This window comes from Heptranchias perlo, chromosome 20 (assembly GCF_035084215.1).
Source record: "Heptranchias perlo isolate sHepPer1 chromosome 20, sHepPer1.hap1, whole genome shotgun sequence".
Lineage (NCBI taxonomy): Eukaryota > Metazoa > Chordata > Chondrichthyes > Hexanchiformes > Hexanchidae > Heptranchias > Heptranchias perlo.
Genome location: NC_090344.1, coordinates 30,280,995 through 30,306,781, shown reverse-complemented (window position 1 = coordinate 30,306,781; position 25,787 = coordinate 30,280,995). Strand labels below are relative to the sequence as shown.

Sequence of the window (25,787 nt, the reverse complement as noted above, 5' to 3'; positions counted from 1 at the left end):
GCGGGAAAGCCCATAAAGCTAAGATGTCCACATGGCCGGTTAGCTCAGTTGGTTAGAGCGTGGTGCTAATAACGCCAAGGTCGCGGGTTCAATCCCCGTACGGGCCATAAGGTTCCTATTGCAATATTTTGGTAACTTTTAAAAGTTTGGCAGACTTGAGAAACAAGCGAATCCACACAAAATGTCATGAGGTCAATTTTTTGGAGTAACATCCATTAATATGTTTTCTGATCTATCTTTTTGAGGTCCAAAGTGGACGGCCTCAAACTTGCTTACGTTGAAATCCATTTGCCGCAGTTTTGCCCATTCACTTAATCTAGTAATATCTCTCTGTAATCTCATTCTTCCATCCACACTGCTTATAATTCTGTCTATCTTTGTGTCATCGGCAAACTTGGATATGTGGTTCTCGATCCCGTCATCTAATATCAATGAGACCGCCGAAATTGGGGTAAATTCACATTCAGCTTCAATCTCCACATCATCTTGAGACATTTTATTTACTCCGTGTGTGTTGCGCCTTGGAAACTTCTGCACTTTGTCCTCTGGAGCTCAAATATAATTCAATTCGAACAACTGCAAAGATGTCAGAATCCAATTGGTGACTTTTCACTAAAAAGAAGTGAGATAACAGGGCTCGTCCGGGATTTGAACCCGGGACCTCTCACATATTCCATTAGAAAAACGCCCAAAGCGAGAATCATACCCCTAGACCAACGAGCCGCTTGCTAGAAAGCCCTGCAGCCGGTCTAAAATTTCACCATAGTCTTCAGCCGATCGGTTATCCTTTCCAACCGCTTCTGTCCACCCAATCTCGTTTTCTATTCCAAAATATAGCAATATCAAGTTGTACACGACCTATTTCCATTCACCAATATTAGCCTATCTTTACTAAATTCGTTTACAATGTACGACTTGTTTTTTCAAATAATACTTTTCAGAATTAGTTAATCTGAAGCTACGTTGGCATCTGTCTCGGCATCGTCAGAGTGTACAAGCTATCATAAGTATATTTTACTCAGATTGCTGTTTTCTTTCACTGTGAGGGCGAAGAGACAAAAATGTGGAGACATTAGCTACGAATTTATCAGCTGGGTTGCACCTTTACTTTTCCGACCGTCTCAGTCTTTTTTTCCTTTACATTTCCCTGCTGGTGTTGCAGGTTAGATCAGCCTTTACCGTTCCAGGAAGCCTGAGAAGTCCATCAGGGGACAACATCGAGACAAGAGACAAGGAGAGATAGAGAGATTCATGTAAATAAAGTCGCTTATAAATGGGTGGTTCTGCAAAGTAGCAGAATTTTAGTTGCAGATTGGGCAAGATTCTTTCTTGTGTATTTGAATTTTGCAAGAGTACATTGGGCACCCAATTAAAAGCGCCGGCCACGCTCGAGTATCTCTCATGCTCTGAGGGAGATAAATGAAGTGAGTTAGATCCAGTTCATTCATTTGAGCATTGAACGGACCTTTCAACAATAATTCAGCGAGCAGAAATCAAACCTGCGAAGGAAAACTCGATTTGATCTTGAATTTAACGCTTCAACCACTCGGCGATCGCAGCGGCACATGGCAGTACTTACATGGCTGTAGATGCTACTTTAAACTGCCAGATGCTTCAAACGATGCCCGATAGACCGGCGTTGTCTTGTAGCTTTCCCAGCAGCTTCATTTGATTCGGTGGGTCAAGTTTGGGAAATTGAATGATTTTCACCGGCAGCTTGTGGTAGTATATTACCTCATTTTCATTACCGGTAATGAACCACTGCAGCCACTGCAGAATTCGCTGCCACCCACAGCCGATCGGCCATCCTTTCAGACCTCTTCTATCCATCGAATCACGTTTTCTATTCCAATGTAGAGAAATGTCGAGTTGCACACTAACTATTTCCTCCGTTCTCTTTCGCAAACATATCACTGAACCAAACTTCACAAGTCACTCAGGAAAAATAATTCAGTTCAAAATCATTAGCTTCCGAAGGACCTGCGAGGACAGACTGTCCAAACCTGCGTTCAGTCGTGAAGCTTGTGGGTGTGTTGTGATCCTAAGGGACAGAGACAGGCCTGCGACACAGAGCGAAGGCAGGAACTCAGAAATGTGGCCATAAATGGGCAGACAGTCAGTCACAGTCATTGATTCTGACACACGGCCCGGTAGTTGTTCAGTCAGTCGGGGAGCGAGGCCTGCAGCCAGCAAACAAAAAGCCTGGCCTGAGAATAAGGCCGAGACCCAATCAGACGGATAAACAGACAGACAGATAGACAGACAGACATCTGACTCAACGTCAAAACGCAGCGTGATCGAATCACGTTGCGGTGATATCATTTTCACAGCAGCTCAGGGTCCTGCCCACAGGTTTTAAAGCGGGGCAGTGTTTTATGGATGGGCTGTTGATTGTTAGTAAAATAATATTGATCGGAATTTAATTTGTTACATTAAAGTGCTCTTTGTTTGTTAATTTTGATCTACATCCTCGACAGTATATACAGAAACAAGTAACAATGTTTAAGGGATGTGGTTTCTTCAATATTCGTTGTAAAACCCTGTCAGCTGGTGTAAAAATAAACACAAACTACCCAACACGCGGGAAAGCCCATAAAGCTAAGATGTCTACATGGCCGGTTAGCTCAGTTGGTTAGAGCGTGGTGCTAATAACGCCAAGGTCGCGGGTTCGATCCCCGTACGGGCCATAAGGTTCCTATTGCAATATTTTGGTAACTTTTAAAAGTTTGGCAGACTTGAGAAACAAGCGAATCCACACAAAATGTCATGAGGTCAATTTTTTGGAGTAACATCCATTAATATGTTTTCTGATCTATCTTTTTGAGGTCCAAAGTGGACGGCCTCAAACTTGCTTACGTTGAAATCCATTTGCCACAGTTTTGCCCATTCACTTAATCGAGTAATATCTCTCTGTAATCTCATTCTTCCATCCACACTGCTTATAATTCTGTCTATCTTTGTGTCATCGGCAAACTTGGATATGTGGTTCTCGATCCCGTCATCTAATATCAATGAGACCGCCGAAATTGGGGTAAATTCACATTCAGCTTCAATCTCCACATCATCTTGAGACATTTTATTTACTCCGTGTGTGTTGCGCCTTGGAAACTTCTGCACTTTGTCCTCTGGAGCTCAAATATAATTCAATTCGAACAACTGCAAAGATGTCAGAATCCAATTGGTGACTTTTCACTCAAAAGCAGTGAGATAACAGGGCTCGTCCGGGATTTGAACCCGGGACCTCTCGCATATTCCATTAGAAAAACGCCCAAAGCGAGAATCATACCCCTAGACCAACGAGCCGCTTGCTAGAAAGCCCTGCAGCCGGTCTAAAATTTCACCATAGTCTTCAGCCGATCGGCTATCCTTTCCAACCGCTTCTGTCCACCCAATCTCGTTTTCGATTCCAAAATATAGCAATATCAAGTTGTACACGACCTATTTCCAGTCACCAATATTAGCCTATCTTTACTAAATTCGTTTACAATGTACGACTTGTTTTTTCAAATAATACTTTTCAGAATTAGTGAATCTGAAGCTACGTTGGCATCTGTCTCGGCATCGTCAGAGTGTACAAGCTATCATAAGTATATTTTACTCAGATTGCTGTTTTCTTTCACTGTGAGGGCGAAGAGACAAAAATGTGGAGACATTAGCTACGAATTTATCAGCTGGGTTGCACCTGTACTTTTCCGACCGTCTCAGTCTTTTTTTCCTTTACCTTTCCCTGCTGGTGTTGCAGGTTAGATCAGCCTTTACCGTTCCAGGAAGCCTGAGAAGTCCATCAGGGGACAACATCGAGACAAGAGACAAGGAGAGATAGAGAGATTCATGTAAATAAAGTCGCTTATAAATGGGTGGTTCTGCAAAGTAGCAGAATTTTAGTTGCAGATTGGGCAAGATTCTTTCTTGTGTATTTGAATTTTGCAAGAGTACATTGGGCACCCAATTAAAAGCGCCGGCCACGCTCGAGTATCTCTCATGCTCTGAGGGAGATAAATGAAGTGAGTTAGATCCAGTTCATTCATTTGAGCATTGAACGGATCTTTCAACAATAATTCAGCGAGCAGAAATCAAACCTGCGAAGGAAAACTCGATTTGATCTTGAATTTAACGCTTCAACCACTCGGCGATCGCAGCGGCACATGGCAGTACTTACATGGCTGTAGATGCTACTTTAAACTGCCAGTTGCTTCAAACGATGCCCGATAGACCGGCGTTGTCTTGTAGCTTTCCCAGCAGCTTCATTTGATTCGGTGGGTCAAGTTTGGGAAATTGAATGATTTTCACCGGCAGCTTGTGGTAGTATATTACCTCATTTTCATTACCGGTAATGAACCACTGCAGCCACTGCAGAATTCGCTGCCACCCACAGCCGATCGGCCATCCTTTCAGACCTCTTCTATCCATCGAATCACGTTTTCTATTCCAATGTAGAGAAATGTCGAGTTGCACACTAACTATTTCCTCCGTTCTCTTTCGCAAACATATCACTGAACCAAACTTCACAAGTCACTCAGGAAAAATAATTCAGTTCAAAATCATTAGCTTCCGAAGGACCTGCGAGGACAGACTGTCCAAACCTGCGTTCAGTCGTGAAGCTTGTGGGTGTGTTGTGATCCTAAGGGACAGAGACAGGCCTGCGACACAGAGCGAAGGCAGGAACTCAGAAATGTGGCCATAAATGGGCAGACAGTCAGTCACAGTCATTGATTCTGACACACGGCCCGGTAGTTGTTCAGTCAGTCGGGGAGCGAGGCCTGCAGCCAGCAAACAAAAAGCCTGGCCTGAGAATAAGGCCGAGACCCAATCAGACGGATAAACAGACAGACAGATAGACAGACAGACATCTGACTCAACGTCAAAACGCAGCGTGATCGAATCACGTTGCGGTGATATCATTTTCACAGCAGCTCAGGGTCCTGCCCACAGGTTTTATAGCGGGGCAGTGTTTTATGGATGGGCTGTTGATTGTTAGTAAAATAATATTGATCGGAATTTAATTTGTTACATTAAAGTGCTCTTTGTTTGTTAATTTTGATCTACATCCTCGACAGTATATACAGAAACAAGTAACAATGTTTAAGGGATGTGGTTTCTTCAATATTCGTTGTAAAACCCTGTCAGCTGGTGTAAAAATAAACACAAACTACCCAACACGCGGGAAAGCCCATAAAGCTAAGACGTCTACATGGCCGGTTAGCTCAGTTGGTTAGAGCGTGGTGCTAATAACGCCAAGGTCGCGGGTTCGATCCCCGTACGGGCCATAAGGTTCCTATTGCAATATTTTGGTAACTTTTAAAAGTTTGGCAGACTTGAGAAACAAGCGAATCCACACAAAATGTCATGAGGTCAATTTTTTGGAGTAACATCCATTAATATGTTTTCTGATCTATCTTTTTGAGGTCCAAAGTGGACGGCCTCAAACTTGCTTACGTTGAAATCCATTTGCCACAGTTTTGCCCATTCACTTAATCGAGTAATATCTCTCTGTAATCTCATTCTTCCATCCACACTGCTTATAATTCTGTCTATCTTTGTGTCATCGGCAAACTTGGATATGTGGTTCTCGATCCCGTCATCTAATATCAATGAGACCGCCTAAATTGGGGTAAATTCACATTCAGCTTCAATCTCCACATCATCTTGAGACATTTTATTTACTCCGTGTGTGTTGCGCCTTGGAAACTTCTGCACTTTGTCCTCTGGAGCTCAAATATAATTCAATTCGAACAACTGCAAAGATGTCAGAATCCAATTGGTGACTTTTCACTCAAAAGCAGTGAGATAACAGGGCTCGTCCGGGATTTGAACCCGGGACCTCTCGCATATTCCATTAGAAAAACGCCCAAAGCGAGAATCATACCCCTAGACCAACGAGCCGCTTGCTAGAAAGCCCTGCAGCCGGTCTAAAATTTAACCATAGTCTTCAGCCGATCGGCTATCCTTTCCAACCGCTTCTGTCCACCCAATCTCGTTTTCGATTCCAAAATATAGCAATATCAAGTTGTACACGACCTATTTCCAGTCACCAATATTAGCCTATCTTTACTAAATTCGTTTACAATGTACGACTTGTTTTTTCAAATAATACTTTTCAGAATTAGTGAATCTGAAGCTACGTTGGCATCTGTCTCGGCATCGTCAGAGTGTACAAGCTATCATAAGTATATTTTACTCAGATTGCTGTTTTCTTTCACTGTGAGGGCGAAGAGACAAAAATGTGGAGACATTAGCTACGAATTTATCAGCTGGGTTGCACCTTTACTTTTCCGACCGTCTCAGTCTTTTTTTCCTTTACCTTTCCCTGCTGGTGTTGCAGGTTAGATCAGCCTTTACCGTTCCAGGAAGCCTGAGAAGTCCATCAGGGGACAACATAGAGTCGCTTATAAATGGGTGGTTCTGCAAAGTAGCAGAATTTTAGTTGCAGATTGGGCAAGATTCTTTCTTGTGTATTTGAATTTTGCAAGAGTACATTGGGAACCCAATTAAAAGCGCCGGCCACGCTCGAGTATCTCTCATGCTCTGAGAGAGATAAATGAAGTGAGTTAGATCCAGTTCATTCATTTGAGCATTGAACGGATCTTTAAACAATAATTCAGCGAGCAGAAATCAAACCTGCGAAGGAAAACTCCGTTTGATCTTGAAATTAACGCTTCAACCACTCGGCGATCGCTGCGGCACATGGCAGTACTTCCATGGCTGTTGATGCTACTTTAAACTGCCAGTTCCTTCAAACGATGCCCGATAGACCGGCGTTGTCTTGTAGCTTTCCCAGCAGCTTCATTTGATTCGGTGGGTCAAGTTTGGGAAATTGATTGATTTTCACCGGCAGCTTGTGGTAGTATATTACCTCATTTTCATTACCGGTAATGAACGACTGCAGCCACTGCAGAATTCGGTGCCACCCACAGCCGATCGGCCATCCTTTCAGACCTCTTATATCCATCCAATCACGTTTTCTATTCCGATGTAGAGAAATGTCGAGTTGCACACTAACTATTTCCTCCGTTCTCTTTCGAAAACATATCACTGAACCAAACTTCACAAGTCACTCAGGAAAAATAATTCAGTTCAAAATCATTAGCTTCCGAAGGACCTGCGAGGACAGACTGTCCAAACCTGCGTTCAGTCGTGAAGCTTGTGGGTGTGTTGTGATCCTAAGGGACAGAGACAGGCCTGCGACACAGAGCGAAGGCAGGAACTCAGAAATGTGGCCATAAATGGGCAGACAGTCAGTCACAGTCATTGATTCTGACACACGGCCCGGTAGTTGTTCAGTCAGTCGGGGAGCGAGGCCTGCAGCCAGCAAACAAAAAGCCTGGCCTGAGAATAAGGCCGAGACCCAATCAGACGGATAAACAGACAGACAGATAGACAGACAGACATCTGACTCAACGTCAAAACGCAGCGTGATCGAATCACGTTGCGGTGATATCATTTTCACAGCAGCTCAGGGTCCTGCCCACAGGTTTTAAAGCGGGGCGGTGTTTTATGGATGGGCTGTTGATTGTTAGTAAAATAATATTGATCGGAATTTAATTTGTTACATTAAAGTGCTCTTTGTTTGTTAATTTTGATCTACATCCTCGACAGTATATACAGAAACAAGTAACAATGTTTAAGGGATGTGGTTTATTCAATATTCGTTGTAAAACCCTGTCAGCCGGTGTAAAAATAAACACAAACTACCCAACACGCGGGTAAGCCCATAAAGCTAAGATGTCTACATGGCCGGTTAGCTCAGTTGGTTAGAGCGTGGTGCTGATAATGCCAAGGTCGGGGGTTCGATCCCCGTACGGGCCATAAGGTTCCAATTGCAATATTTTGTTAACTTTTAAAAGTTTGGCAGACTTGAGAAACAAGCGAATCCACACAAGATGTCATGAGGTCAATTTTTTGGAGTAACATCCATTAATATGTTTTCTGATCTATCTTTTTGAGGTCCAAAGTGGACGGCCTCAAACTTGCTTACGTTGAAATCCATTTACCGCAGTTTTGCCCATTCACTTAATCGAGTAATATCTCTCTGTAATCTCATTCTTCCATCCACACTGCTTATAATTCTGTCTATCTTTGTGTCATCTCTCTCTATGTTGGCGGAATCCATAATGAGGTGTTTTAATCTTGAAATTGGAGACAGACCAATCAGGCAAGAAATCAGGAATTACTTTAGCAAACAAAATACGGCCGAAAGCTGGAACTCTCTCGGCCAAAAGGATGTGGATTGTGGCTCAATTCAAATTTTCAAGACTGATATTGGTCGATCATTTCTCGGTTTGGGTTCCAAGGGATTTGTGTCCAAGGCGGGGAAGGAGAGTTGAGTTGCAGATCACGTCATGATCGAATTGAATGGCACAGCAGGAAGAGGGGCTGAATGGCCCTCTCCTGTTCCGATGTTCCTTTTCAGCTCAGCGTGGTGCTGAATGACGTGCAAAAGGCATCAGACTGACTCCAGAATGAAAATCAGGTGCACAGAAGGAGAAACCCTGAGATTGCAGAACGAACTGAACCCCTGCAGCAAAGCCAACAGCTGTCTCTCTACAATAATAGAATGGGAAAAATTTTAGCAACCAGCCCGGCTAGCTCAGTCGGTCGAGCATGAGACTCTTAATCTCAGGGTCGTGGGTTCGAGCCCCACGTTGGGCGCATTTGTGTTCTATTTTTCACAATGGGTAATAAAATTTTCAAATTGCAACCTCTTTTCTCGAGTTCATGAAATCGAGTTAAAAAACAGACACAACACTGAGCTGTGTGAAATGAAACCTTGAGCGTTGCCAAATATCCAGTCCCTCCCGATTCTACCTTCTCATTCCCTCCAGATGGGACACGGCAGATTATCGGTTCAATCGGCTTCATTTATTGCTGTTATAAAAAATGTTGAAGGTTAGAAATTGTAACATTTAGAAGATGACATCTCTGGATCCATTCGCCTCTCTGATACATCTTGAGCCCCCCTTACCCTCTTTGATTCTCGCTGAGCTCCTTAACTTCTCTGATACACTCTGTCTCTGACCTCAGAGAGTCCATGATCATCTTTGAACCTTGTCAGCGTTCTTTACCTTCTCTCATACCCACTGAGTGCCCCTTACACAGATCTGCCCTGAGCCCCCTTACACTCTCTCAGACTCGGCAGTCCTTCCCCTCTCTCAGTTCTTAATGTACTCTCCGATGCCCTCTGACAGTCCCTTCCCTTCTCTGAGCCCCCTGACACTTTCTGATGACATCTGACTATCCCTTCCCCGCTCTGAGATCCCCTTGCACTCTCTGATACCCTCTGACAGTCCCTTCCCCTCTCTGAGATCCCCTTGCCCCGATGGATCGCCACTAAGAAGCCATTAGGCTCCCTGATACATTCTCAGAAACCATTACCCTCCCTGATATCCAAGTGCGATGTAATTTTACAGGTGGATCGACCGGTCTGTGTTAAGGATGAGATCCAGAATTTGTTCGGTCGCTGCTCCTTCGGACTCTCGGAATCTGAGAGCTCTATCGGCGATCGGTACCGATCTGCTACTATAAACTGGGTGTGGGTGTATGAGCGCGCTGTTGCTTTATAAACCGAATGAGTTTATATATGAGAGCGATGTTTATATGTGAACTGTGGGTGTAAAAATATGAGTGCGATGTTTATATATGAACTGTGGGTGAGTATATATGAATGCGATGTTTACATGTGAACTGTGAGTGAGTATAAATGAGCCACAGCAATGTGGTTGATTCTTAATTGCCCTCTGAAAAGGCCTAGCAAGCCACTCAGTTGTAAAATCTCGCTAATAAAAGTCATAATAAGAATAAAACCGGACGGACCACCCGGCATCGGACCACTAGGCACCGGACACGACAAAGGCAAACCAAGCCCAGTCGACCCTGCAAAGTCCTCCTCACTAACATCTGGGGACTTGTGCCAAAATTGGGAGAGCTGTCCCACTGACTAGGCAAGCAACAGCCTGACATAGCCATACTTACAGAATCATACCTATCAGCCAACGTCCAAGATTCTTCCATCACCATCCCTGTGCATGTCCTGTCCCACCGGCAGGACAGACCGACCAGAGGTGGCGGTGCAGTGATATACAGTCAGGAGGGAGTGGCCCTGGGAGTCCTCAACATTGACTCTGGACCCCAGGAAATCACATGGCATCAGGTCAAACAAGTGCAAGAAAAGCTCCTGCAGATTACCACCAACCGCCCTCCCTCAGCTGATGTATCAATCCTCCTCCATGTTGAACATCACTTGGGGGAAGCACTGAGGGTAGCAAGGGCACAGGATGTACTCCAGATGGAGGACTTCAATGTCCATCACCAAGAGTGGCTCGGTCGTATCACTGCTGACTGAGCTGGCCGAGGCCCGAAGGACATAGCTGCCAGACTGGAACTGCGGCAGATGGTGAGAGAACCAACACGAGGGAAAAAGTTACTTGACCTCGTCGTCACCAATCTACCTGTCGCAAATGCATCTGTCCATGACAGTATTGGTAGGAGTGACCACCGCACCGTCCTCGTGGAGACGAAGTCCCGTCTTCGCAATGAAGATACCATCCAACGTGTGGTGTGGCACTATCAGCGTGCTAAATGGGATAGATTCAGAACAGGTCTAGCAGCTCAAAACTGGGCATCCATGAGGTGTTGCGGGCCATCAACAGCAGCAGAATCGTATTCCAGCATAATCTGTAATATCTTGGCCCGGCATATTACTCACTCTACCATTAATAAACAAGCCAGGGGATCAACCCTGGTTCAATGTGGAGTGCATAAGAGCATGCCAGGAACAGCATCAGGCGTACCTAAAAATTAGGTTCCCACCGAGTGAAGCTACAATTCAGGACTACATGCATGTTAAACAGCGGAAGCAACATGCCATAGACAGAGCTAAGCGAATCCACAACCAACGGATCACATTAAAGCTCTGCAGTCCTGCCACATCCAGTCGTGAATGGTGGTGGACAATTAAACAACTAACGGGAGGAGGAGGCTGTGTAAACATCCCCATCCTCAATGATGGCAGAATCCAGCACGTAAGTGCAAAATACAAGGCTGAAGCGTTTGCAACCATCTTCAGGAAGAAGTGCCGAGTGGATGATCCATCTCAGCTTCCTCCCGATATCTCCACCATCACAGAAGCCAGTCTTCAGCCAATTCGAATCACTCCACGTGATATCAAGAAACGGCTGAGTGCACTGGATGCAGCAAAGGCTGTGGGCCCCGACAACATCCCGGCTGTAGTGTTGAAGACTTGTGCTCCAGAACGAGCTGCGCCTCTAGCCAAACTGTTCCAGTACAGCTACAACACTGGCATCTACCCGACAACGACGAAAATTGCCCAGGTATGTGCTGTCTACAAAAAGCAGGACAAATCCAATCCGGCCAATTACCGCCCCATCAGTCCACTATCAATCATCAGCAAAGTGATGGAAGGTGTCGTCGACAGTGCTATCAAGCGGCACGGACTCACCAATAACCTGCTCACCGATGCTCTGTTTGGGGTCCGCCAGCATCACTCGGCTGCAGACCTCATTCCAGCCTTGGTCCAAACATGGACAAAAGAGCTGAATTCCAGAGGTGAGGTGAGAGTGACTGCCCTTCATTTCAAGGCAGCATTTGACCGAGTGTGGCACCAAGGAGCTCCAGTAAAATTGAAGTCAATGGGAATCAGGGGGTAAACTCTCCAGTGGCTGGTGTCATACTTAGCAAAAAGGAAGATTGTAGTGGTTGTTGGAGGCCAAACATCTCAGCCCCAGGACATTGCTGCAGGAGTTCCTCAGGGCAGTGTTCTCGGCACAACCATCTTCAGCTGCTTCATCAATGACCTCCCCTCCATCATAAGGTCAGAAATGGGGATGTTCGCTGATGATTGCAAAGTGTTCAGTTCCATTCGTAACCCCTCAAATAACGAAGCAGTCCGAGCCGGCATGCAGCAAGACCTGGACAACACCCAGGCTTGGGCTCATCAGTGGCAAGTAACATTGGCGCCAGCCAAGGGCCAGGCAATGACCATCTCCTACAAGCGACAGTCTAACCACCTGCCCTTGACATTCAACGGCATTACCATCGCCGAATCCCCCACCATCAACATCCTGTGGCTCACCATTGACCAGAAACTTAACTGGACCATCCATATAAATACTGCGGCTGCAAGAGCAGGTCAGAGGCTAGATATTCTGCGGCGAGTGACTCACCACCTGACCCCCCAAATCCTTTCTACCATCTGCAAGTCACAAGTCAGGAGTGTGATGGAATACTCTCCACTCGCCTGGATGAGTGCAGCTCAACAACACATAAGCTCGACACCATCCAGGACAAAGCAGCCCGCTTGATTGGCACCCCATCCACCACCCTAAACATTCACTCCCTTCACCACCGGCGCACAGTGGCTGCAGTGTTTACCATCCACAGGATGCAGTGCAGCAACTCGCCAAGGCTTCTTAGACAGCACCTCCCAAACCCGCGACCTCTACCACCTAGAAGGACAAGGGCAGCAGGCACATAGGAACAACACCACCTGCACGTTCCCCGCCAAGTCACACACTATCCCGACTTGGAAATATATCGCCGTTCCTTCATCGTCGCTGGTTCAAAATCCTGGAACTCCCTTCCTAACAGAACTGTGGGAGAAGCTTCTCCGCACGGACTGCAGCAGTTCTGGAAGGCCAATTAGGGATGGGCAATAAATGCTGGCCTCGCCAGCGACGCCCACATCGCATGCACGAATAAAAAAAATGCGATTTTAATATATAAGCTGTGGGTGACTATCAATGAATGCGCTATTTATATATGAGCTGTGGGTGAGTGTATATGAATGCAATGTTTATATATGAACTGTGGGTGTTTGTACATGAGTGTGATGTTTATATATGAAGTGCAGTAATGAACAGTAAGGCGTCGCTGGGGTGATATTTTCTTGCAAGACAATGGCGAAAAGTTGCATTTGCTTTGGTGTCCCAATAGCTCAGTCGGGATTGCATTGGACCGAAAATTTAAAGGTCTTTGGTGTCATCCAGTGTTTGGCTGTTTTTGGTTGTTTAGTTTCTTCTTCTTTGGGTCGATTCTCGCATTTATTTGCAGTGAAATTTTATCCCCGCCACTGAAGAATTGGGGATGGAACAGAGAGACATCAACGATGGGAAATATTTATATCTTCTGCATTTGTTTTTTATTTCTCTGTTACCTTCTGCCTTTTCCTCTTGGGTTTCCTCTCTCGGTGCCGGGTGACCATTTGATTTGATGCATTTGTTCTAAACTGATCCTTTTTCCACATCTCGGGGCGGTCAGACCCGCTCTGTCTTTCTGTTGTTGCTGATGATCATTAATGGGAACAGGCCGCGAGTTAAACGTTTCTCTGCAAACCGGAGAAAGAAAAAGAAAAAGAAAGACTTGTTTCTCCGGCCCATGGGTAAAGTTACAATGGATGTTATTCAATAAAATTGTCCCGTGAATTTGTCTGTGGATCTGATTGTAAAGCTTGGATTTTAAAATTGCGAATACCCAAAACAAAGCCCCTTATCAACCCATACAGGAATCAAACCCGCGATCACGACATTGTGGCATGTTTTACTCGAGCAAGCTGTACAACCAGTCTCCTAAAATGCAGTCTGAAAAGCGTTTCACATACAAAACAAATCATTATTAAACTTGCGACTGTCACTCGGTAACCACGTTTGCGTCTCTTTCAGTCTGCAACAGAATGTTATAGGTTGGTTAATGGTGTTTACAGAAATATTCCTCTTTTCGTCGAGTTTATTTGGTTTCATGTAATTAATTATATAGGTGTGAACGCCGAATCATAACCACGAGCCCACCAGGCACCTGTACGGACAGTTCACCCAATCCGGTTACTTTGATGATCTGCCCTACTCTGCTAGAAAAACTATAGGATGAACAGCCCTTGTCTGTGAAAAGGTGTCCTCTCCCCTTGATCAAACTAATGTGTGCAATTGATGAACTGGAGTGAATTGCGCTCGAAGCAGATCTGGAAAATGCGCAATGTAGCCGCACAGGAATTCCAAATCTACTCTACGTGGAGGAAACGGAGTGACAGAAACAGAAGGAGATGCCACGTGAAAGATTTGGACCCGGACCTGCTGCATGAGACTTTCAATGTTGTCAGCCTTTAACTGCAGCTCACAGTGTCAGAACAGTCATTGTTATCATTTCCCTTTAAGGTATCTTCTTGTACTGCATCTCTTCAATATCCCCGGGTTGTTACAGCACTGCTTTCTTCAAATTAAATCCCATTGTGAAAACATACACGATTTCAAACCAAAGCGAGGTGTGTGAGATTGGAAGGAGAGTGTGAGTGGGGATCATGGGCCCGTGCGTGCGTGCATTTTGGAAATGGGAACAGAGACATCCGCTGCTTGTTGGAGTATTTCACCTCACTTTTCCATTTCACGCGCAGGCCTGCCCGCACTCGGTACTGTCATGGCCTGAACAAGTCTTTCGTGTTCTCACAGAAAATGCCACTTTGTGCGAGCAGTTTGTCCGGCCTGGGCTGCAATGAGGTAGGACACTGGGAGTATTCAATTCATGAAATCAGTACTTCAAACAGAAAACATTCTTCACTCACTCATCCTGATACATTAGGGTCTCCATACTTGAATTATTGTTCCATTCATTGGAACTTGGGAACATGAGTAGGCCATTCAGCCCCTCGAGCGTCCAGGTTAATACATCCTTCCTGAGGTGGGTGCCCGGAACTGAGTGCAATCCTCCAGATGGGGTCTCAGCAGAGCTCTGTGCAGCTGTAACATAACATCCACCCCATGTTTTCCAGCCCTCTTGAGATAAACTGGGAGAGTGAGAGCTCAAGAGAGAAAGCGAGAGTGAGCAAATGGGAGAGAGAGGGAGAGGACGATGCATTGCACAAACCGTCGCTGTGTCGATTTCTCAGGAGCGCTATGAATCCCCACTGAGCTTTTGAACCACTGACTGCACCGCAGCAAAAGTTCCAAAGCAGCATATGGGTAACGTGAAATAACCTAATCGATAGCCGATTTGTGGTGCCATGGGTAGCACGTGGGACTTCTTCTAATCACTGCAAAGGTTGTGTGTCCGAATCTCACCATCGTTGAATTTTAGTTCAGGGTTCGGTGATTTCGGCGCTGGGAAGTGAAATTTTGCAGCAAAACCGCAACAGGATCATTAATGCTCGTCAAGGAAGGGAAATAACCCCCTCCACTTCCTCTGATACAAGTGGCTCCAGTCCCACCCGAATTTATAATGCTTAATCCACTATGAGCTGGATTGGCGAAACACTCTCAAGAAGGAGGCTCATCATCTGCTCACTGCAAAAGTCAATCTGCTGGACTTCCGGCTCTGTCAGACTGCATGTTCCTTCAGTCAGGTTTCCAACTGGACACATTCATCCTGCTGCCTGCGGGCATTGGTGCTTGAGGGGTAGAATTCTTGCTTGCAGTAATTCTATTCCTGTAAAAGTAGCTCCTGAAGATCGCAAGATGGAAAGTATCGTGACTGAGCGGTCGAACGCGCAGGGTTAAAGCTCAAGCTAAATCCCATAATTTGCAGATGGATCAAATTCATGGTTTGCGGCTCCAATACCGCAGCCTCCCTCCTGGAAACTAATAACACTAAATATCTCATCTGATATTGCAACAAGAGGAACCACGTGGCGATACAAATAATTGATGCATTTTGGAACACTCAATTATACGTTCAGCTCCGTTCGAAATGTTCACAAGGAAAAGGATTCGTTGCTCTCGGTGAGACTCGACTAACAACCTCGCCATTTCCCGACCTTGTCCGGTCATATAAGGACCGCGCACTGACTGATTGCGCTGCTAGAGCCCGGTCACTTTGATCACCTCTCCTACTCTGCTGCAAAGAATCTTAAGGTGAGCGGCCCTTACCTGTGGAAACGTGTCCTGTCCCCCTGATGAAAATAATATCTGCACTTTCACTTTCAGCTTCTTTCACATCCTCTGCTCCATCGCACTACAATCGGGTTTTCTGTGAACAGATCAAAATAAACATTGGCAGAAATTCTAACAGCAGTGGGATTCAAACCCACGCCTCCATAGAAATCAAATTTAACAACTTCGACCGCGAGGCCGCGCTACCATAATGTCACAGTAATGTTGAAAGAGCTGTTTAATGCTCAAATAAATGAATTGAAGCTAACTGACCGCATTTACCCCGTGCTCGGGTTGTTCTTAGATCAGAGAACGTTAAGAGGTGATTTGATCGAAGTGTTCAAAATCATGAAGGGTTGGAATAAATAAATAAAGAGAAACTGTTCCCATTGGCGGAAGGGTCGAGAACCAGAGGACACAGATTTAAGGTGATTGGCAAAAGAACCAAAGGCGACATGAGGAAACATTTCTTTCCCCAGCGAGTATTTATAATCTGGAATGCGCTGATTGAAAGGTGGCTTTCAAAAAGGAATTGGATAAATACTTGAAGGGAAATAAATTCAGGGCTAACGGGAAGGAGCGGGGGAATGGGACTATCTTGATTGCTTTAACAACGAGCCGGCACGAGCTCGATGGGACGAATGGCCTCCTTCTCTGCTGTAACCATTTTATGATTCTATGATTCTGTTTATAATCTTTATTTTCTTTGCATGCATTTCTCTATCTCTCCCTGTCTCTGTCTCTTGTGTTGTCCTCTGATGGACTTCTCAGGCTTCCTTAAACGGCGATGCCTGATCGATCCTGCAACACCAGCAGAGAAGGTTAAAGAAAGGTTGAGACGGTAGGAAAAGTAAAGGGACAACCCAGCTGCTGCAGTCAATGTCTAAACATTAAGATCTCTTCGCTCTCACAGTAAAACAAAGCACCAATTTGTTTAAAGTGTTCTTATGGTATAGTGTATATTATCACCATGCCGAGACAGACGGCAATTATATCAAAGAATCATAGAATCATTAAAATTTACGTTAGCGGAGGCCATTCGGCCCATCATGTTTGTACCGGCCGGAAAATAGATATCCAGCATCAACCGACTTACCAGCGTTCAGTCCGTAGTCTTGTAGGTTACGGCTCTTCAAGTGCATATTGATGTGCTTTTTAAACCCGATTAGTGTTTCTGCTTCTCCCAACCTCTCAGGCAGTGAGTTCCAGACCCTCACCACCCGCTGGGTGGAAAAAAAATCCGCTCTGCTCCACTCTAATCCTTCTACCAATTACCTTAAATCTATGACCCTTTTTATTGAACTCTCTGCTACGTGAATCAGGTCCTTCCTATCCACTCTATCGAGGCCCGTGATAATTTTATACACCTCAATTAAATCTCGCCTCAGCCTCGTCGGTTCCAGAGAAAACAACCTCAGCCTATCCAATCTATCCTCATAGCCAAAATTCTCCACTCTTCGCAACATCGTCGTAAATCTCTGTACCATTTCTAGTGTAGTCCCATCTTTCCTGTAATGTGGTGACCAAAACTGTACGCAATACTCCAGCTATGGCCGAACTAGTGTTTTATTCAGTTCCAGAATAACCTCCCTGCTCTTACGTTCTATGCCTCGGCTAATAAAGCAAAGTATCCTTTATACCTTTTTAACCACCTTAACCACCTCTCCTCTTACCTTCAGGGATCTGTGGACATGCACTCCAAGGTCCGTCTTTTTATTGACACCTCTCAGTATCCTCCAAAGCAATGTAGTTTCCGAGCAACTAATTCTGAAACGTCTTGCTTGATAATATAAGTCGTAGAGACGAAACCAATTCAGTGAAGGGAAACTAATATTGGAGACTGGAAATAGCTAGTGTACAACTTGATATTGCTGTATACCGGAATAGAAAACGAGATTGGATGGACAGAAGATGTCTGAAAGGGTAGCCGATCGGCTATGGGAGACAGCGAAACTTTACACTGGCTGCATGTTGTAAGCAACAGCGTCTGGTTGGTTTAGATGTATGATTCTTGTTTCGGGGGCTTTGGTTGATTAATATCCGAGAAGTCCCGGGCTCAAATCCCCGATAAGCTCTTACTGTTCCGCTACGTTGAGTGTAAAGTTCACCAATTAGCTTCTGACATCTTTTCAGTGTTCCTGTTGGTAGGATTAAAGTGCATGTTTGAGCTCCAGAGGAGAGAAAGCTGAAGTTTCCAAAGTGCAACACATGTGAAGTAAATAAAATGTCTCAAGATGATGCAGAGATTGATGCTGAATGTGAATCTCCCCCTCTTCAGGCGGTCTCATTGATTTTAGATGACGGGATAGAGAGCGACATATGGAAGTTTGCCGATGACACCAAAATGGGCAGCCTTATAAGCAGTGCAGATTATATAGGAAGAGGAACACAGGAACAGGAGTAGACCATTCAGCCCCTCGTGCCTGCTCCGCCATTTGATAAGATCATGGCTGATCTGTGATCTAACTCCATATACCTGCCTTTGGCCCATATCCCTTAATACTATCGCGACAGAGGTGATGTTCAGGCAATGACATCACCAAGTGCAAGTCGGCATGCAAATGAAATGGAAAGTGAGGTAAAATACGACCACAAGCTGCTGATGGACATGTTTCCGTTTCCAAAATTCACGCACCGAATGCAGCTCCTGGGAAAGCTGCAATTGCACGCAGGTCCATCGGGAATCATTTGAAGCAACTGACAGTTTAAAGTGGCATCTCCTGCTGCTTCTTTGGGGAGTGAGAGAGAGGCACTGTCGGTATTTGCGTACAGTTTGATTTTGCACAGAACTGCACAGAGAAACAGCAAATATAACGGGGCTGTAAGATGTTCTATATTATTCATATTTAGCCACAGGAATATCCGCGGTCAGAAGCTGAAAAGAAGGAGAGATAAGAGGCCTGAGAATAAACACAGAGCTGAATGAATTATGAAAGAGCGAAAGAAAAAATAATGTCATCAGTTCCACTTTGTCTCGTGCGCAATCATGGGAGCTCCCCAATGGCCTGGTGGTGAGAATTCGGTACTCTCACCGCCGCGAGGTTCGATTCCCAGTGAGGGAATTAACTTTAAAAAGAGTTATGAACTTATTAAATTAATTACATGAAGCTAATTAAATCCTGTTCGTAGTTGAATCCCTGTTTTAATCACCATGAATCAATCGATAACTTTCTATTTCAGACTGAAGGCGATGTTGACGTGGTTACCGAGACACAGTCAAAACTTTAATAAGATTTTTATGCTTTGAATGTGGTGAATTTTTTTCATTTTATAGACTGCATCTTAAGAGTGGGATTAAAAACGCAGTAGAGTCGTTGTTAAATTTAACATTAACTGGCAATTGTCGCTCTTTATCACAGGAACGCCCGAACTGGTTCTCCGATCAAGATGAAAGGAACGCAACGAGGAACATCTGATACAACACGAAAGGCATCGGGCTATGACAAAAATCCCCACCGTTTTGCTTTTCCAAAATAAAGGGTGTGAAATTTATTCCCTGAACATAGGAACAGTCTGGTCTCGCTCACTACAGAAATCTCCATGTCACAGCGAACCAGCTCTCCTGCTGCGAATGCGGCCTCCCTTCGGGCCTTTCGGGGGCTTGTCTGTCAAGGAGAATTGTAATCACCGTGAAGCCAATGTTCCATTCCTTTATATGATTCATGTGCCTGATTCCCGACCGCAGGGTAAATGGTGGAATATCAGCCCTGCTCAGCTGGCAATGATTCCGGTACATTTTCTTGATTCCAAAACATACGTTGAAACCTTGGAACTTTGAGGCGATGAATCCTGAGGATAAAATAAGGGCTCGAACCATCAAACTTTCACGCGAACGGATAACACCGCCGAGAACAGGTGAAGAGGTCACGTGCTAAACCAATAATTCACTGGGCTAAACTTTGAGTTTGTAGCGACCAATATAACAACTGTCTACAGTCAGTGAAAAATGAATGGTTGAAACTTGCAGGGGTGAAAATCCAACAAGCCGGTCTTCACTCTTAAACCAGCAACTATGAAGAAAAACATGCCGCACAAATACTCGATTTCAGTGCGGTGACACTGGGCCAGAGTAAAGCTCAGTTAATATAATTGCCGAGTGGCTGGAGGGTGGATTTGGAACTCCTGACCGATTGCACCACGCATTTTCCAGATCTGCTTGTAGCACCAATCCCTTCACTTCATCACTTACAGGGACAATTCGATTCTAGTTTTCTTTTCGTTGACGATTGATGAAATTTTACAAATTGGAAGCGATCAATATCAAAGCTAAACACGCGACCGACATGCTCACAGATACAAAGCGGCCACACTCTGCTTCAGTGAGATGATCGTCAAGGGCGATTTCATGGTCGAATGTAATGGCTAACAAAATTCATTCAACGAAAGTTCAGGTCGTTGAGGTGCCTTTAAAGTCCTGATTGTTTCCATTGAACTTCTTCCCAAAGCGTTTGAGATTCATGTGGGACGATTTGGGGACGTTATTTCCTTTTATGCAAAAGTTTCAACTGAAGTTCAAGATCACAATTCCTGGGACCACTGCTGTTCACAATTTATCGGTGCTGGGACCACTGTTCACAATTTATAGGTGCTGGGACCACTGCTGTTCACAATTTATCGGTGCTGGGACCACTGTGCACAATTTATCGGTGCTGGGACCACTGCTGTTCACAATTTATCGGTGCTGGGACCACTGTTGTTCAAAATTTACATTCATGATTTGGACACGGGAATCGGAAGTACAATTTCAAAATTTAGGGACGACACCTAATAGCGAGCTGTCGTTAATACAAAGGAAAAATGCGAAAAATAAAGGAAGACATTAGTAAAATTGCAGAAAGTGAGTCTAAATGGCAAATTAATTACAATATTTGTTGTGTACTCCCTTGCCTTTTTGCCCCCCTCCCGACTAAATGCATTAACTCACACTTCTTCAGATTGAATTGCATTTGCCACTTTTCTATCCACCTGTCCGCTCTATGGATATCTTCCTGCAGTCCACAGCTTTCCTCCTCACCATCAACCACAGGACCAATTTTTGTATCATCTGCAAATTTCTTAATCATGCCCCCTACATTTAAGTCTAAATCAATGATCTGTACCACGAAAAGCAGGGACCGAGTACGAAGCCGCATGGAACCCCACTCGAAACAACCTTCCAGTCTCAAAAGCACCCGTCGACCACAACCGCTTGCTTCCTGCCACTCAGCCAATTTTGGATTCAACTTGCCACTGTCCGTTGGATCCGATGGGCTTTTACATTTTTGACCAATCTGCCATGTCGGACTTTGCCAAAAGCCTCGCTAAAATCCATGTAGACTACATCAATCGCGCTACCCTCATCGATCCTCCTTGATAATTCCTCAAATAATTCAATTCAAACGACCTTCCCTTCACAAATCCACGCTGACTGTCCTTGATTAATCCGTGCCTTTCTAAATGACGATTCATACTTTCCGTCAGAATTGTGCTCAATAATTTACCCACCATCGAGTTTTGGTTGACTGGCCTGTATTTACTCGATCTATCCCTTTTTCCCTTTTTAAACAATGGTACAACGTTAGCAATCCTCAAATCCTCCAGCACGACAACTTTTGCCAGGGTGGATTGGAAAATGATGGTAAGAGCCTCCGCTATTTCCTTCCTTGCTTCTGTTACCATCCTGGGATATATTTCATCTGGGCCTGGAGATTCAGGTGGAGCGATTTGAGGACTTATTTTTCCTGTTTGCAAACGTTTGTACCTCAGGTCAAGATCACAAGTCGAGGTCCAAATTTGGACGAGTTCCGACTTTGAACCTCAAATCGTGAATTATACCCCGACCCCAACGAGCCCAGAAACAAGAACGTGTCCTTAAATTAACGTGTGGCAGGTACATTCTATGAGAGGTCTGTCTGGAGAATGAAAGGGCGTTTTTGAACAGTCATCTTGCTATCCGTTTCCTCCTGAAACCTGAAAAAAGACAAACACCACAGTGTTATTTTGTCGCTTCATTCCACAAATTAGGTAAAATAATAAGCTGCACAAGGCACTGCTGGGAGTTGAACCCAGGATTTCCTGTTCACTGGACAGATGCTTTAACCAGCTAAGCCACAGCGCCAAGCGATGATGCAGCAACCCCACCTCCTCTCACTAATATCTATCAGCGACACTTCACTCTTGGGGGTTCAGGCCGTTTTATCTTTGTCTGTTTCGCTTGTCCGTTCACCTGTGCATTCCGACACTGACTGGATTTCTCGCTGTGTTTAACTTTGTGTATCCATCAGTGCGTTGATACACGGATGATTATGTGTGATTGTATTTGTTACATTACATAAATGAGGACTTCAGACAATTCTCGCTCTGACATTGGAGAACTATTGAGCCGAACTTTACAGCGGAGTGTTGTTTATTGTGGTGCTGAAACTAAAACATCGCAAGAGAAGCAAAAAGGGAAAAGGAGAAAAACTTGTGAGGGAAAATGAGGACAACTCTCAACGTTTTTACAAGTATATTAAGAGAGAGAAAGGAGGCTTAGAGTAACTTGGGCCGCTTAAAAACAGATGGAGGTGATATTGTAATTGAAAATCAGGAAATGGCAGTTGCTCAATTTTTACTTTGCATCAGTTGTCACAGAAATGGATGAGGATAACATCCCAGAGACACGAGGAACACTGTTAATAAATCACGGGGATTCGTATAAGTAAAATAACGGCAATGGAGAAAATAATTAGGCTGAAGATAGACAAATCTCCAGGACCTGATGTTTACCATCCCAGGGATTAAAAGGAACAGGTGAGGAAATTGTGCATGCTTTCGTCATGATTGATCAAAACTCTCTTGATTCGGGAATTGTTATTTAACGAAGAGCATCTGGATTGGAGGCTTCTGTTTGAGAAAGATCTCGAAGTGATAATTGAGAGACCGAAAATGAAGCTGTTTGGCAGGAGCGCTGATGCTTTCGGTTGTTCGCTGCTCTCGTTTTGCACAATTGTTAAGCGTGCGTTACTTATTTATAGCAGTATGGGCTCCAGAAATGACCAGGTTGTGAGTTCGAGCGTCTTCTAAAACAATCAAACCTTTTGCTCCGAACATTTTGACCGGAGTTCAAGGTACAACTGGTATGTTCCATAACGCATCTACTTCTTAGTTTTCCCATGTGGGCACTTGGGTTCCTCCGGTCTACCGTCTTGCAATAGGAGGTGCCAGTTTATTTGTTCATAGGGAGAGAGGGGGCTTTTAGCGGCAGCTCATATGGCAAAGGGGCCGTTACGAGATCTTTAAATCTAAAGAACCAAACAAGCAATTCTTCTTTTCGTTAAGCCGATATTCATCGGTTGGAAGTGTCGTGTGGGGAAAATTTGGAAGGGAAATATTCTGCCTGGTGTCATTGTGTAACGGGAGAAATTATTCAGCTTACAGATGTTAATACGCTGAAAGGTCGAGAGGCCTCTTCCAGCTCCCGTGTGGGACAAGTTCAGCTTTTGAGCCGCTGGGTAAAGTGTGATTTTAATTGCTGCGAACGAATGACAAGACATTTGGCACAAACAAGAAGAATTATAAACTCACGAGTTCACTGCCCATGTTTCTTACATCATGTTCAACAGGAACAAGGATTCTCCTCAACACAACACTGAGAATTGTATCAAACGGACCTCACTCTTGCTCGACGGCTGCAGGGATAATTCAGAGACCTCCCATGAATACGTACGATGGGAGCTTATGTAGGAGCTCAGTCGGTAGAGTATCAGACTAAAGTGGGTAGTGAGATGATGGTTCAGCGTTTAACTCCCTATCCAGGTTCCAAATTGCTGAACAGCTGGCAAGCTGTATCTTTGCAGCGGGACCTGCGATGTGTTGTCAAAGCTTCGGTAGTATCTTGTATCCCAGGGATGGGCAGTAATGCGCTGTCTGAGGCGGTTCCCGATCAGGAATTCACCTTTTACAAAATACTTTACTGTATTAGTTCACTGTATTAACTTGTCAAAACTGATTAAACACTGTAAAAAAGACGAATACTTGTTCAAATCGTCATTAATCAACCAGTAACTTTCTGTTTCCGGCTGAAAGAAATGCTAACTTTTTTATGCGCTCATTCACCAGGCCGAAATTAGGGAGTTCAGAGGGGAAGTGAAAAAGGAAATGAGAAGCAAAGAGAAATATGACTATAGACTGACGGCCAACATAAAAGGGAATCCAAAAGTTTTCGACAGGCATGTAAACATTCAACGGGTAGTAAGGAGAGGGGAGAGGCCGAGTAGGCCCGATAAAGGAGATCTACTCATGGAGGCAGAGGGGATGGCCGAGGTACCAAATGAGTACTTTGCATCTGTCTTTACCAAGAAGATGCTGCCAGAGTCTCAGCAAAAGAAGGTATAGTTAAGATACTGGATGGTCTAAAAATTGAAAAAGAAGAGGCACTTGAACGGCTGGCTGTACTTGAAGTGGATAAACCACCAGGTCCGGATGGGATGCATGCTAGGATGCTGAGGGATTTAAAGTTGGAAATTGCGGATGTACTGGCCATAATCTACAAACATCCTTAGATATGTGGGTGGTGCCAGAGGACTGGAGAATTGCAAAGGTTACACCCTTGCCCAAAAAAAGGGTGTACGATTAAATCCAGCAACTATAGGCCAGTCAGTTTAACCTCAGTGGTGGGGAAACGTTTAGAAACGATAACCTGGGACAGAATTAACAGTCACCTGGACGAGGGTGGAATGATTAGGGAAAGCCAGCATGGATTTGTTTAAGGCAAATCGTGGTTAACTAACCTGTAAGAGTTTTTTGATGAGGTAACAGAGAGGATAGATGAGGGCAATTTAGTTGATGTGGTGTATATGGACTTTCAAAAGCTGTTTGATAAAGTGCCGCATGGTCGGCTTATTATCAAGATTGCGGCCCATGGAATAAAGGGGGCAGTAACAACATGAATGCAGAATTGACGAAGAGCAGGAAACAGAGATTACTGGTGAACGGTTGTTTTTCGAACTGGAGAGAGTTGTACAGTGGCGTTCCCCAGGGATCAGTGCTGGGACCACTGCTTTTCTTGATATATATTAATGACTTGGACTTGAGTGCACAGAGCACAATTTAAAATTTGCAGGTGAAACAAACCTTGGAATGGTCGTAAACAGTGATAAGAATAGTGATAGACTTCAAAGGATATAGGTAGGCTGGTGGCATGGGCGGCGACGTGGCAGATGAAATTTAATGCAGAAAAATGAGAAGTCATACATTTCGGTTGGAAGAACGAGGAGAGGCAATATAAACTCCAGGGCACAAATGTAAAAGCGGTACAGGAACAAAGAGGGGTTTATGTGTACAAATCGTTGAATGTGGCAGGGCAGATTGAGAAAGCGGTTAAAAAGCATACGGGATCCTGGGCTTTATAAATAGATGTATAGAGTACAAAAGTATAGTTGTCATGATGAAACTTTATAACACACTGGTTTGAACACAACTGAATTATTGTGTCCGGTTCTGGACATGGCACTTTAGGAAAGATGTGAAGGCCTTAGAGGGGGTGCAGATAAAAACAAATAGCATAATTCCATGGATGAGGGACTTTAGTTACGTGGATAGGCAAGAGAATCTGGGGTTGTTCTCCTTGAAACAGAGACGGTTTTGTCGAGATTTGATAGAGGTATTCAAAATCATCAAGTGTCTGGACAGAGGAGATGGAGAGAAGCTGTACCTATTGGCAGAAGGATCAAGAACCAGAGGACATAGATTTAAGGTGATTGTCAAAATAACCAAAGGTGACATGAGGAAAAACTTTTTTACACAGCGAGAGGTTCGGATCTGGACTGCCCGAGGGTACGATGGAGGCAGATTCAATCATGGCCTTCAAAGGGGAACTGGATAAATACTTGAAAGGAAAAATAATGCAGGGCTTCGGGGATAGGTTCTAGCTGGATTGCTCTTGCAGAGAGCTAGCAC

The 25,787-nt window shown here is 44.6% G+C and overlaps 9 non-coding genes across 9 annotated transcripts; 5 read left to right on the top strand and 4 right to left on the bottom strand.

Moving 5' to 3' along the window:
- Nucleotides 1-33: 33 nt before the first annotated feature.
- On the top strand, nucleotides 34-107 carry trnai-aau (transfer RNA isoleucine (anticodon AAU)). The gene has a single exon. It is a non-coding gene; the product is annotated as a tRNA-Ile (tRNA).
- A 526-nt stretch (nucleotides 108-633) lies between these two features.
- On the bottom strand, nucleotides 634-723 carry trnap-ugg (transfer RNA proline (anticodon UGG)). The gene is given in 2 exon segments: nucleotides 634-669; nucleotides 688-723. It is a non-coding gene; the product is annotated as a tRNA-Pro (tRNA).
- A 1,890-nt stretch (nucleotides 724-2,613) lies between these two features.
- Nucleotides 2,614-2,687, top strand: trnai-aau (transfer RNA isoleucine (anticodon AAU)). Its single transcript has one exon. It is a non-coding gene; the product is annotated as a tRNA-Ile (tRNA).
- Nucleotides 2,688-3,213: 526 nt separating this feature from the next.
- On the bottom strand, nucleotides 3,214-3,303 carry trnap-ugg (transfer RNA proline (anticodon UGG)). The gene is given in 2 exon segments: nucleotides 3,214-3,249; nucleotides 3,268-3,303. It is a non-coding gene; the product is annotated as a tRNA-Pro (tRNA).
- Nucleotides 3,304-5,193: 1,890 nt separating this feature from the next.
- On the top strand, nucleotides 5,194-5,267 carry trnai-aau (transfer RNA isoleucine (anticodon AAU)). Its single transcript has one exon. It is a non-coding gene; the product is annotated as a tRNA-Ile (tRNA).
- A 526-nt stretch (nucleotides 5,268-5,793) lies between these two features.
- Nucleotides 5,794-5,883, bottom strand: trnap-ugg (transfer RNA proline (anticodon UGG)). Its single transcript is given in 2 exon segments — nucleotides 5,794-5,829; nucleotides 5,848-5,883. It is a non-coding gene; the product is annotated as a tRNA-Pro (tRNA).
- Nucleotides 5,884-7,732: 1,849 nt separating this feature from the next.
- Nucleotides 7,733-7,806, top strand: trnai-gau (transfer RNA isoleucine (anticodon GAU)). The gene has a single exon. It is a non-coding gene; the product is annotated as a tRNA-Ile (tRNA).
- Nucleotides 7,807-8,576: 770 nt separating this feature from the next.
- On the top strand, nucleotides 8,577-8,649 carry trnak-cuu (transfer RNA lysine (anticodon CUU)). The gene has a single exon. It is a non-coding gene; the product is annotated as a tRNA-Lys (tRNA).
- Nucleotides 8,650-21,892: 13,243 nt separating this feature from the next.
- On the bottom strand, nucleotides 21,893-21,966 carry trnat-agu (transfer RNA threonine (anticodon AGU)). The gene has a single exon. It is a non-coding gene; the product is annotated as a tRNA-Thr (tRNA).
- Between the last annotated feature and the right edge of the window lie 3,821 nt (nucleotides 21,967-25,787).